Below are 10689 nucleotides of genomic sequence, written 5' to 3'. Positions count from 1 at the left end.
GACCTGAATATGACTGCATGTCACATAATAATTTAACGTGTTCATGATTTTTTTACGTAGTTATTATACATTGATTACACTATGACTCGTATTTCATATGTCACAACGATTCATCGATAAGTATGCTATGATGCTGGTAAAGTTTTCTCGCACCACTACAGTGCTGGTCATTAAAGAAACCTAGCTAGCTCATGGATGCAAACAATGTTCTTCCCCAAAAACATAAAAAAATGACATAATCTGTTTCAGTAGCTATAGTTAGCCAGCTAACTATATAGCTAGGTGTCATCATCTAAAATAACCCTCATTTATAAGACAGTTCTTATTTGATTAATCTTGGTCGGACCATCTATGTGAAGTTAGACACAATAAGGATTAGCCACAATAGTGGTGTCACGACTTCCGCCGAAGTTGGTCCCTCTCCTTGTTCGGGCGGCGTTCGGCGGTCGACGTCACCGACCTTCTAGCCATCGCCGATCCACTTTTCATTTTCCATTGGTTTTGTCTTGTCTTCCATCACACCTGGTTCCAATTCCATCAATTACATGTTGTGTATTTAACCCTCTGTTCCCCCCCCATGTACTTGTCCGTAATTGTTTCCTGTAGTGCTTATGCACGGTATGCTGGTTATTACCGGGTTTTGTTTGACCCATTTCATGTATTGTTCTGTTGACGGTGGTTGATGTTTATTAAACGACACCGTTGTAAATCAGTTTTTGCTCTCCTGCACCTGACTTCTCTGCCGCCAGTACGCACCGCATTACAAGTGGACTTTGCAGTTAGCCTTCAAAATAAAAGTATGGCATGAATCGACTTTTGTATTCATTTGCATCACTGTCAATTAGACATTTATATTTTGTAGGCACACCACAAATTCCACTATTGTGCCTGATCCTTATTGTGGCTAGCTTCACAACACATAACCCGGTCCGGTCGAGCCTTGCTAGCCAGATGAAGCTAGCTGGCTGCTTATAACGTTAGCTTTGGGCAACAGTGTTAAGTAGCTGGCTAGCTATTTATTTCATGAACTGAAGTTCAATTTCAATAGGTGAACAACAAGTGGCAACCTAGCTAATACTTACAAGGATTCCTAAATTATTGCTAAGAATAATGAAAATGACAGCAGTTACTACTGATCATTGTTTTCAGGCTGGTTGTATTGGTGCTAGCAAGGTACCAAGCTAAAGCTAGCTAACTACCCCAGAAGCTGCGGTCGAACAAATGATGCTTTATTACCAACGCGGTATTGTAAACACGTCGTTTGTGGCCGGTGTTTGCTTGTTTGCAGACTTTTTTGTACAGCTTTGACAGTGCTACTGATAGTAGTGGTGGCACTTGGCTCTTTTTTTGACATGCAAAGACCCACATGGCGACCCAAACGGCATTCCATAGTATAGTACTCCGGTAGGGCAACATCTGAAAAATAGCGGACTTGGTAGTGTGTACCGGTGCTCGACCAGTCGACGAAAGCCACAACAAAGAACGGTTGATTGTCAAGGGCAATGAATTCCATTATCTTGGCTTTAATGGAATTCGCCTTTGAGTTGTCTCGCTGAAATGGTGTTACTCTTTCAAATGACTGCTCGACTTGACTGCTCGATCCACACAGCAGACATTGTGGGCTAGGTTAGGAATGCTGCGTTGCACGTATAGCGTAACATTATATGTGGCGTCATTACGTCATGTACCTACGTTATATAGAGGTATGCACGTCAGCTTTGACATCGGTTTTGCACATCGGCATAAACTAGACATCAGCCGATATCGATGTTGGCATTTTTAGCTAATATCGTCCGATTCCAATATGTTCACCGATATATCATGCATCCCTATTGAAAATGTACCAAATTATTTTTTATCTTCAACATAGAAATGCTAACAAAACTACTTTTTTGAAAATTGTTACAAATGACGGAGTCACCCATGATTCACCAAACAATATATTGAAAGAGGAAGTAAAGTACTTTAAGCATAAGTTTTTGTCACGTGCGCTCCCTCTCCGGCCTCCAGGTCACCAGGCTGATTGTTAGGGCGCACACCTATCACCAGCATTAAGTGCATAATGACACTCACCTGGACTCCATCACTTCCCTGATTACCTGCCCTTTATATGTCACTCCCTTTGGTTTCTTCCCCAGTCGTCATTGTTTCTGTTTCTGTTCCATGTCGGTGCGCCGTTTGTGTTGCGTGTTTGTTTCATTTATTTATTAAATGTATTCACTCCCTGAACTTGCTTCCCGACCCTCAGCGTACATCGTTACAGTTTTTGTTTCAGTCTCCTCCATCTCCACTAGCCGAAGCTAATTGTATGGATTTTCTTCCTATTAATAATGTAAAATTAACTTCACTAGGGTAGGGGGCAGCATTCGGAATTTTGGATGAAAAGCGTGCCCATAGTAAACTGCCTGCTACTCAGGCCCAGAAGCTAGGATATGCATATAATTTGTAGATTTGGATAGAAAACACTCTAAAGTTTCCAAAACTGTTAAAATAATGTCTGTGAGTATAACAGAACTGATATGGCAGGCGAAAACCTGAGGAAAAGCCAACCAGGAAGTACTATTATTTTGAAAGGCTGTTTTTCCATTGAAAGCCTATCCACCATACAAAGACTTAGGACCCAGTTCACAATCTCTATGGCTTCTTCTACATCTGGCCAGTCTTTAGGCATTGTTTCAGGCTTTTACTCTGAAAAATGAGGGAGATACAGCACTTTCAATGAGTGGACTGTGGAAATTTCCAGACATGAGTCCAGCGCGCGATCGGGAACGCGCAATTCCTGTTTCTCCTTTTCTATTGACGAAGCTTTTGTCCAGTTGAAATATTATTGATTATTTATGACAAAAACAACCTGAGGATTGATTTTAAACGTCATTTGACATGTTTCTATGAACTTTTATTGTACTTTTTTGATTTTTCGTCTGTCTGTTGTGACCGCGCTTTGTTCCAATGGATTGCTGAACAAAACACACCAATAAAACTGAGTTTTTTGGACACAAAGAGGGACATTATCGAACAAAACAAACATTTATTGTATAACATGGAGTCTTCGGAGTGCAACCATATGAAGATCATCAAAGGTAAGTGATACATTTTTATCGCTATTTCTGACTTTTGTTACTCCTCTTCTTGGCTGCTAACTGTTTGTAATGATTTGTCTGCTGGGCGCTATACTCAGATAATCGCATGGTTTCCTTTCGCCGTAAAGCCTTTTTGATTCTGACATGGTGGTTGGATTAACAAGAAGTTAATCTTTAAACCGATGTATAACACTTGTATGTTTCATAAATTTTTATAATGAGTATTTCTGTTATTGAATTTGGCGCTCTGCAATTTCACTGGATGTTTGCCAGGTGGGACGCTAGCGTCCTAAACCCCCTAGTGAGGTTAACATGTGTACAGAAAGACTCATGTGAAGGCCAAATTACAGAGGAGGAACTTCTTGATGCAATTCAAGCCTTTAAGGCTGGGAAAACTCCAGGGCTGGATGGAATACCAGTTGAGGTATACCAAACCTTTTGATGTAGTCAGAGGACCGTTATTAGCATGTTTTAACCACTCCTATATAAATGGTAGATTATCAGATACTCAACAAGAAGGTCTGATTTCATTATTACTGAAACAGGATCCAAGTGGTATATATAAAGATCCAGTCCATTAAAAAAATTGGAGGCCTCTTACACTTCAGTGTTGTGATGCAAAAATTATAGGTAAATGCTTGGCGCATAGAATTAAAAAGGTTTTGTCAGATATTATTCATCCTAATCAGACAGGTTTTTTACATGGACGATACATTGGAGATAATATAAGACAAATACTGGAAAAAATAGAACACTATGAAATTTCGGGGAAACCAGGCCTGGTATTCATAACTGACTTATATATAAATGCCTGGAATATTTCAATTTTGGAGAATCTCTTATAAAATGGGTTAAAGTTATGTATAGTAACCATAGGTGTAAAATAGTAAATAATGGCTACATCTCAGAAAGTATTAAACTGTCAAGAGGAGTAAAACAAGGTTGTCCACTATTGGCATATCAATTTATTATTGCCATTGAAATGTTAACTAGTAGAAAATCAGATCCAACAATAATATTAAGAGATTGTATGGCTTAAAAAACAAAGGAGTCATTGTAAACTGATAATTCATGTTTTCTTTTACAATTAGGATCCACAGCCTCATGGAGGAACTAGATACTTTTTCTAACCTCTCTGGATTACAAACAAACGATGATAAGTTTCATGTATTGGATCACCTCGCAGCAATATATCCTCCAAACACCGGCTTCTCTGGCATCATCACTTAAATGGACGTAATCAATAACATGCTTATGATTTACACATTATGGTTGGAATATGATATTGATTGAATTAAGCAGTTAACAACCCCCTTTTCTGTTTTTGTCACAGACTTTGCCTTTGCTGATTTCACCACTAGCATAGCGATCAAGCTGCATCTCTCCCCTTCTCGCACTAGATACTTGTTACCCAAGGCATGCTGATGCTGAACAGCACATGATGATAACCTGAGCCAAACAAGCCCATCTCTCTCTCTCTCTCTCTCTCTCTCTCTCATCTCTCTCTCTCTCTCTCTCTCTCTCTCTCTCTTTCTCTCTCTCTTTCTCTCTCTCTGTCTCTCGCTCTCTCCCCATCTCTCTCTTTCACTCACTGGATCAACAGACATTCAACTGAATGGAAAACAACAATTATTTATCTCTCTCTCTCTCTCTCTCTCTTTCTCTCTCTCTCTCTTTCTCTCTCTCTTTCTCTCTCTCTGTCTCTCGCTCTCTCCCCATCTCTCTCTTTCACTCACTGGATCAACAGACATTCAACTGAATGAAAAACAACAATTATTTATCTCTCTCTCTCTCTCTCTCTCGCTCTCTCTCTCTCTCTCTCTCTCTCTCTCTCACTCTCACTCACTCACTCACTCACTCACTGGATCAACAGACATTCAACTGAATGGGAAACAACATCAATCTTTCTCTCTCAATTAAATTCAATTACATTTGCTTTTTGGTAATAGAGTATATATTACTTTGGATATTTACAATATTAAAATAATAAGAATCAACATTGTAACAACAGTAACAACAATAACCAAGGGTCGAGTTAGGGCCTGATAGCACTGCATTGTGCTTTGTGTTTGTGCTTGTGTTTCCCAATAAGCAATGAAGTTTTGTTTTGACTGTGTTGTAATTTGTTTTATTCTGATTGATTGGATGTTCTGGTCCTGAGGCTTCAGTGTGTTAGTAGAATAGGTTTGTGAACTCAGCCCCAGGACCAGCTGGATGAGGGGACTCTTCTTTGCTCAGCTCTTGGCATTGCAAGGCTTGGTAATGATATGAGAGGGGGTCACTGTATTTTAGATGTTTCCAAAACTTAATTGATCTTTTTTGAGTTTTTATTATTGGTGGATATTGGCCTAATTCTGCCCTGCCTGCATTGCTTGTAGTTTTCCTCTGGACATGTAGGAGAATCTTACAGAACTCGGTATGCAAGGTTTCAATGGGGTGTTTGTCCCATTTGGTGAAATCTTGTTTTGCAAGTGGACCCCACACCTCGCTGCCATGAAGTGCAATTGGTTCAATGACACATTCAATTAGTTTTAGCCAAATTTTAATAGGCATTTCAATTTGAATTTGTTTTTTTAATTGCGTATAATGCCCTGCGTGCTTTCTCTCTCAGTTCATTCACTGCATCATTAAGGTGTCCAGTTGAGCTTATTTTTAAACCTAAGTAATTGTAGCGTGTGCAGTACTATATAAATGTTGTACCAATTGAGAACGTTGGTCCAATTCCCTGAGATCTGGATCTTCTCTGGAAAATCATTATTTTAGTCATTTTGGGGTTTATGGCAAGGGCCCAGGTCTGACAGTAGTGCTTTAGCAGGTCCAGGCTCTGCTGTAGGCTATGTGCTGTGGGTGACAGCAGGCAAAGGTCAGGCATAGGTCATCTGCGAAGAGTAGGCATTTAACCTCTGAATTGTGGGGACTAACTGAGGATTTTTCTAGAATACTGGCCAATTCATTGATGTAAATATTGAAGAGTGCAGGGCTCAAATTGCAACCCTGTCGAAGGCCTCACCCCTGAATAAAGATGTATTTTATTTTCTTGCCAATTTTAATGCTGCATGTATTGCCAGTATACATTAATTTAATTATGTCATATGTTTTACCCCCTACACCACTTTAATATCTTTGTAGAACAGTCCTGTAGGCCAAATAGAATCAAACGCTTTTTGGAAGTCGATAAAGCAAGCGTATATTTTGTTATTATTTTGGTGGACATGTTTATCTATCAGGGTGTGTAGGGTGTAAATATGATCAGTCGTACGATGTTTTGGTATAAATCCAATTTGGCTTTTACTCAAGACATTGTGCTTTATTAAGGAAGTTTAGAACTCTTACATTTATAATACTACAGAAAACCTTTCCCAGGTTACTGTTCACACAAATGCCTCTGTAATTGTTAGGGTCAAATTTGTCTCCGTTCTTGAAGATTGGGGTTATGAGTCCTTGATTCCAGATGTCAGGGAAATAACCTACACTTAGGATCAAATTAAACAGCTTTAATATAGCCAATTGAAATTTTGCACTAGTGAGTTTGAGCATCTCATTTAGGATGCCATCAGGTCCGCATGATTTTTTAAATTTGAGGGCCTGAAGTTTGTTATAGAGCTCCTGGTCAGTAATTGGGGAGTCCAATGGATTTTGATTGTCCTTTATAGCTTTATCTAATCCATTCAACTTCTCATGAATTTGCCATTGCTCTGTGTTTGTGTCAATTTGAACAGTGTTGTAGAGTGTTTTTAAAATGGTTTGTCCATATGTCACCATTTTGTAATCTCTAATTCCTCTTGTTTTGATTTTATTTAGTTTTTTAAAATTTTTACAGAAGTTGTTTGTGTTTATGGACTCCTCAGTTAGTGTCAGCTTCTTGCTGTTGTACTGAGCTTTTTTGGTTCTGAGTGTACATTTATAGAGTTTTAAAGTCTCACAGTAGTGAAGGTGTAAATCACCATTATGTGGGTCTCTATGTGAATGGTAGGATAGTGTTCTAAGTTTTTTCCTTCCATTTTACAATCTGCATCAAACCAGTTGTCATCTTTGATCTTTTTGGTTTTGTTTTTTATCAATTTCAGTTGTGCTTCTTTTGCCGTTTGCCTGAATATATAGTTGATGTTTTTTACTGCTAGATTGATGCCTTCTTTTACTGTGAGTGAATGTGGTATCCAGAAAGTTATCTAAGAGTGTTTGGATATTTTGGTTACTGGTTGCTTTCTGGTATTATTCTGTGCTGTTTTGGGCCCATCTGTATGAATTTCTGATGTTGTACAGCTTACTGGGCTGTGAATGTGTGGTTGTTACCATGTCTGTTCTTTTGAGGAACAATGTAATTTGGCTGTGATCAGACAGAGGTGTTAGTGGCTTGACAGTGAATGCTCTCTCTCTCTCTCTCTCTCTCTTTCTTCTCTCCTAGAGAACAACACTTGGCATTGTGGTTTCACCAGTAAGGTGTCATCACAAAAGAGCTCTGGGTGTCTTCTGCTACACGACACTATGATTAATTAGCTCCTGTCTTCGTTAACAGCTTGTGTGTGTCTTAGTATTGCCACGATACCCGCATTATGACTTCAATACCGATACCAGGTTTAGTATCACGATACTTGATACCAAAACAAAAAACAAGTCGTATTAGCCAAAGTCAGAATGTCACTTGATCCAGACAGATAAACTCAGCGACTGCACTGTTCAATCGTTGGGCATCTTTTGAGTTGAATATCGTTACATCTGAAAATTTGTATGTCCATTGTTTTGAGACAGCTATGCATGCATTAATGAATCAATTATACAATCATCTAATCAATTAGACTTTGTTTTCACCTACATTTGAATGAAAAATCTCAATACAGATGACTGGGCAACAGATGACAAACAATCCCTTCCATTTACAACGGCTCTCCCTTTTTATATATATATATATAAAGTGTACGCTGTATCTTTAAGAAAGTAATGATGTAATTCTCAAGGCAGAGCATCACTGTGGAATCGGACTTTGTAGCTATGGAATCTAGTGGAAATCAAACGGGAGACGAGGGAGATGAAGAAGTGAATTAGTTTTTGGTGGCGAGGGAGACGAAGTGAATTAATACACATTTTTTGTTGAAAATCAGCTTTGAAAATCATCATATTTTGTGTTATAGTTTGCATATTATCACAAACAAAGTACTAGGGTAGTGAATTCAGTTGTAAGCTAGCAAGGAAAATTTGCCTACAATTAAAGCTGAACGCTACTGGTATCATCTTGCAAGTTCTAGCCTGTAGGGAAATTGTTTTGTGAACAGTAATGAACAGTTTCAAACATTTCTACATGCCGTGTTACATTATTCAAGTGTGTTAACTTGTGTGCAGCATGAGTGGAGAGATAACAATGCAACCAGGCAGCTGTAGTAATGAATGAGGAAGTGGAGCAGGCTTAGCTGTAGTAATGAATGAGGAAGTGGAGCAGGCTTAGCTGTAGTAATGAATGAGGAAGTGGAGCAGGCTTAGCTGTAGTAATGAATGAGGAAGTGGAGCAGGCTTAGCTGTAGTAATGAATGAGGAAGTGGAGCAGGCTTAGCTGTAGTAATGAATGAGGAAGTGGAGCAGGCTTAGCTGTAGTAATGAATGAGGAAGTGGAGCAGGCTTAGCTGTAGTAATGAATGAGGAAGTGGAGCAGGCTTAGCTGTAGTAATGAATGAGGAAGTGGAGCAGGCTCTTTGCTCTCCTTGCTGTAAAGGGGCTGAACTGATAAACAGACCTGATCCTCTTAATCATGTGGGACACATTGGACCGAAGTAACGAACGTAACAAAAAAGTTGTAGTACTGAACAGTGTTTTATTTTTATATAAAAAAAAAGAAGTACAGAAGTTTCAGTAACACTATCCCACACCAAGTTTCAGTATGCCGTGCAGCACTAGTGTGTCTTTGTTACTGTTAGCAATAATTGCACAGCAATTATGAATGAACCACAGATTAATGAAATGTGTGTGTGTGTGTGTGTGTGTGTGTGTGTGTGTGTGTGTGTGTGTGTGTGTGTGTGTGTGTGTGTGTGTGTGTGTGTGTGTGTGTGTGTGTGTGTGTGTGTGAGAAAGAGAGAGAGAGAGAGAGAGAGAGAGAAAATGGCAGATGTCTGTAAAAACAGGCTGTCTACCTACATGACTTTCATTAAGGTCTGTGGCCGGAGGCGAGAGTCACAAAAAAAGCGATCTGCGACCAAGTGTTAATAATCATGCTTTCTTTGCAAGTTCCTTATCTTAACCACAAATACGAGACCTTCAAATGTCAAATATGGAATCTCATAGCTTAGCTATGTTTTGTACAAGTTGGATTCTACCTGTGAGTATCATCATTCTATGTAGATAGAGAGACAGTCAAGTTGGATTCTACCTGTGAGTATCATCATTCTGTGTAGGTAGAGAGACAGTCAAGTCAGATTCTAGCTGTGAGTATCATCATTCTGTGTAGATAGAGAGACAGTCAAGTCAGATTCTACCTGTGAGTATTTTCCTCTATAAACCAAGTCTAAAATGCTGTGTTTTATAGGAGTGTATACTCACTCTACAATATGTCCTGGGAATGTATGATTATGCCATTCCAGATGTGTCTTTTAGAAACTCCTGGCTGATCGCCAGCTGTTAGACTGGGGTTTGATTCTGTTTGTCTGTGAGTTGTTAAAAAACAGAAATACCTCATTTACATAAGTATTCAGACCCTTTGCTATGAGACTCGAAATTGAGCTCAGGTGCATCCTGTTTCCATTGATCATTTACATTTACCATCCTTGAGATGTTTTTAAAAACTTAATTGGAGTCCACCTGTGGTAAATTCAATTGAATGGACATTTGGAAAGGCACAGACCTGTCTCTATAAGGTCCCACAGTTGAGCAAAAACCAAGCCACGAGATTCAAGGAGTTGTCCGTAGAGCCCTGAGACAAGATTGTGTCGAGGTACAGATCTGTAGCATTGAAGGTCCCCAATAACACAGTGGCCTCCATCATTCTTAAACGGAAGAAGTTTGGAACCACCAAGACTTCCTGGAGCTGGCCGCCCGGCCAAACTGACCAATCGGGGGAGAAGGGCCTTGGTCAGGGATGTGACCAAGAACCCGATGGTCACTCTGACAGAGCTCAAGAGTTCCTCTGTTGAGATGGGAGAACCTTCCAGAAGGACAACCATCTCTGCAGCACTCTACCAATTAGGCCTTTACGGTAGAGTGGCCAGATGGAAACCACTCCTCAGTAAAAGCCAAATGACAGCCCACTTGGAGTTTTCCAAAAAGGCACGTAAAGGACTCTCAGACCATGAGAAATACGATTCTCTGGTCTGATGAAACCAAGATTGGAGTCTTTGGCCTGAATGCCAAGCGTCACGTCTGGAAGAAATCTGGCACTATCCCGATAGTGAAGCATGGTGGTGGTAGCATCATGCTTTGGGAATGTTTTTCAGCAACTGAGGCGACCATAAGCACACAGCCAAGACAACGCAGGAGTGGCTTCGGGACAAGTCTCTGAATGTCCTTGAGTGGCTCCGCCAGAGCACGGACATGAACCAGGTCTCTGGAAAGACCTGAAAATAGCTGTGCAGCGATGCTCCCCATCCAACCTGACAGAGCTTGAGAGGATCTGCAGAGAAGAATGGGA

Source organism: Salmo trutta, chromosome 31 (assembly GCF_901001165.1).
Source record: "Salmo trutta chromosome 31, fSalTru1.1, whole genome shotgun sequence".
Taxonomy (NCBI): Eukaryota; Metazoa; Chordata; class Actinopteri; order Salmoniformes; family Salmonidae; genus Salmo; species Salmo trutta.
The sequence above is the reverse complement of the archived record's forward strand: the minus strand, read 5'-3'. Positions refer to the sequence as shown.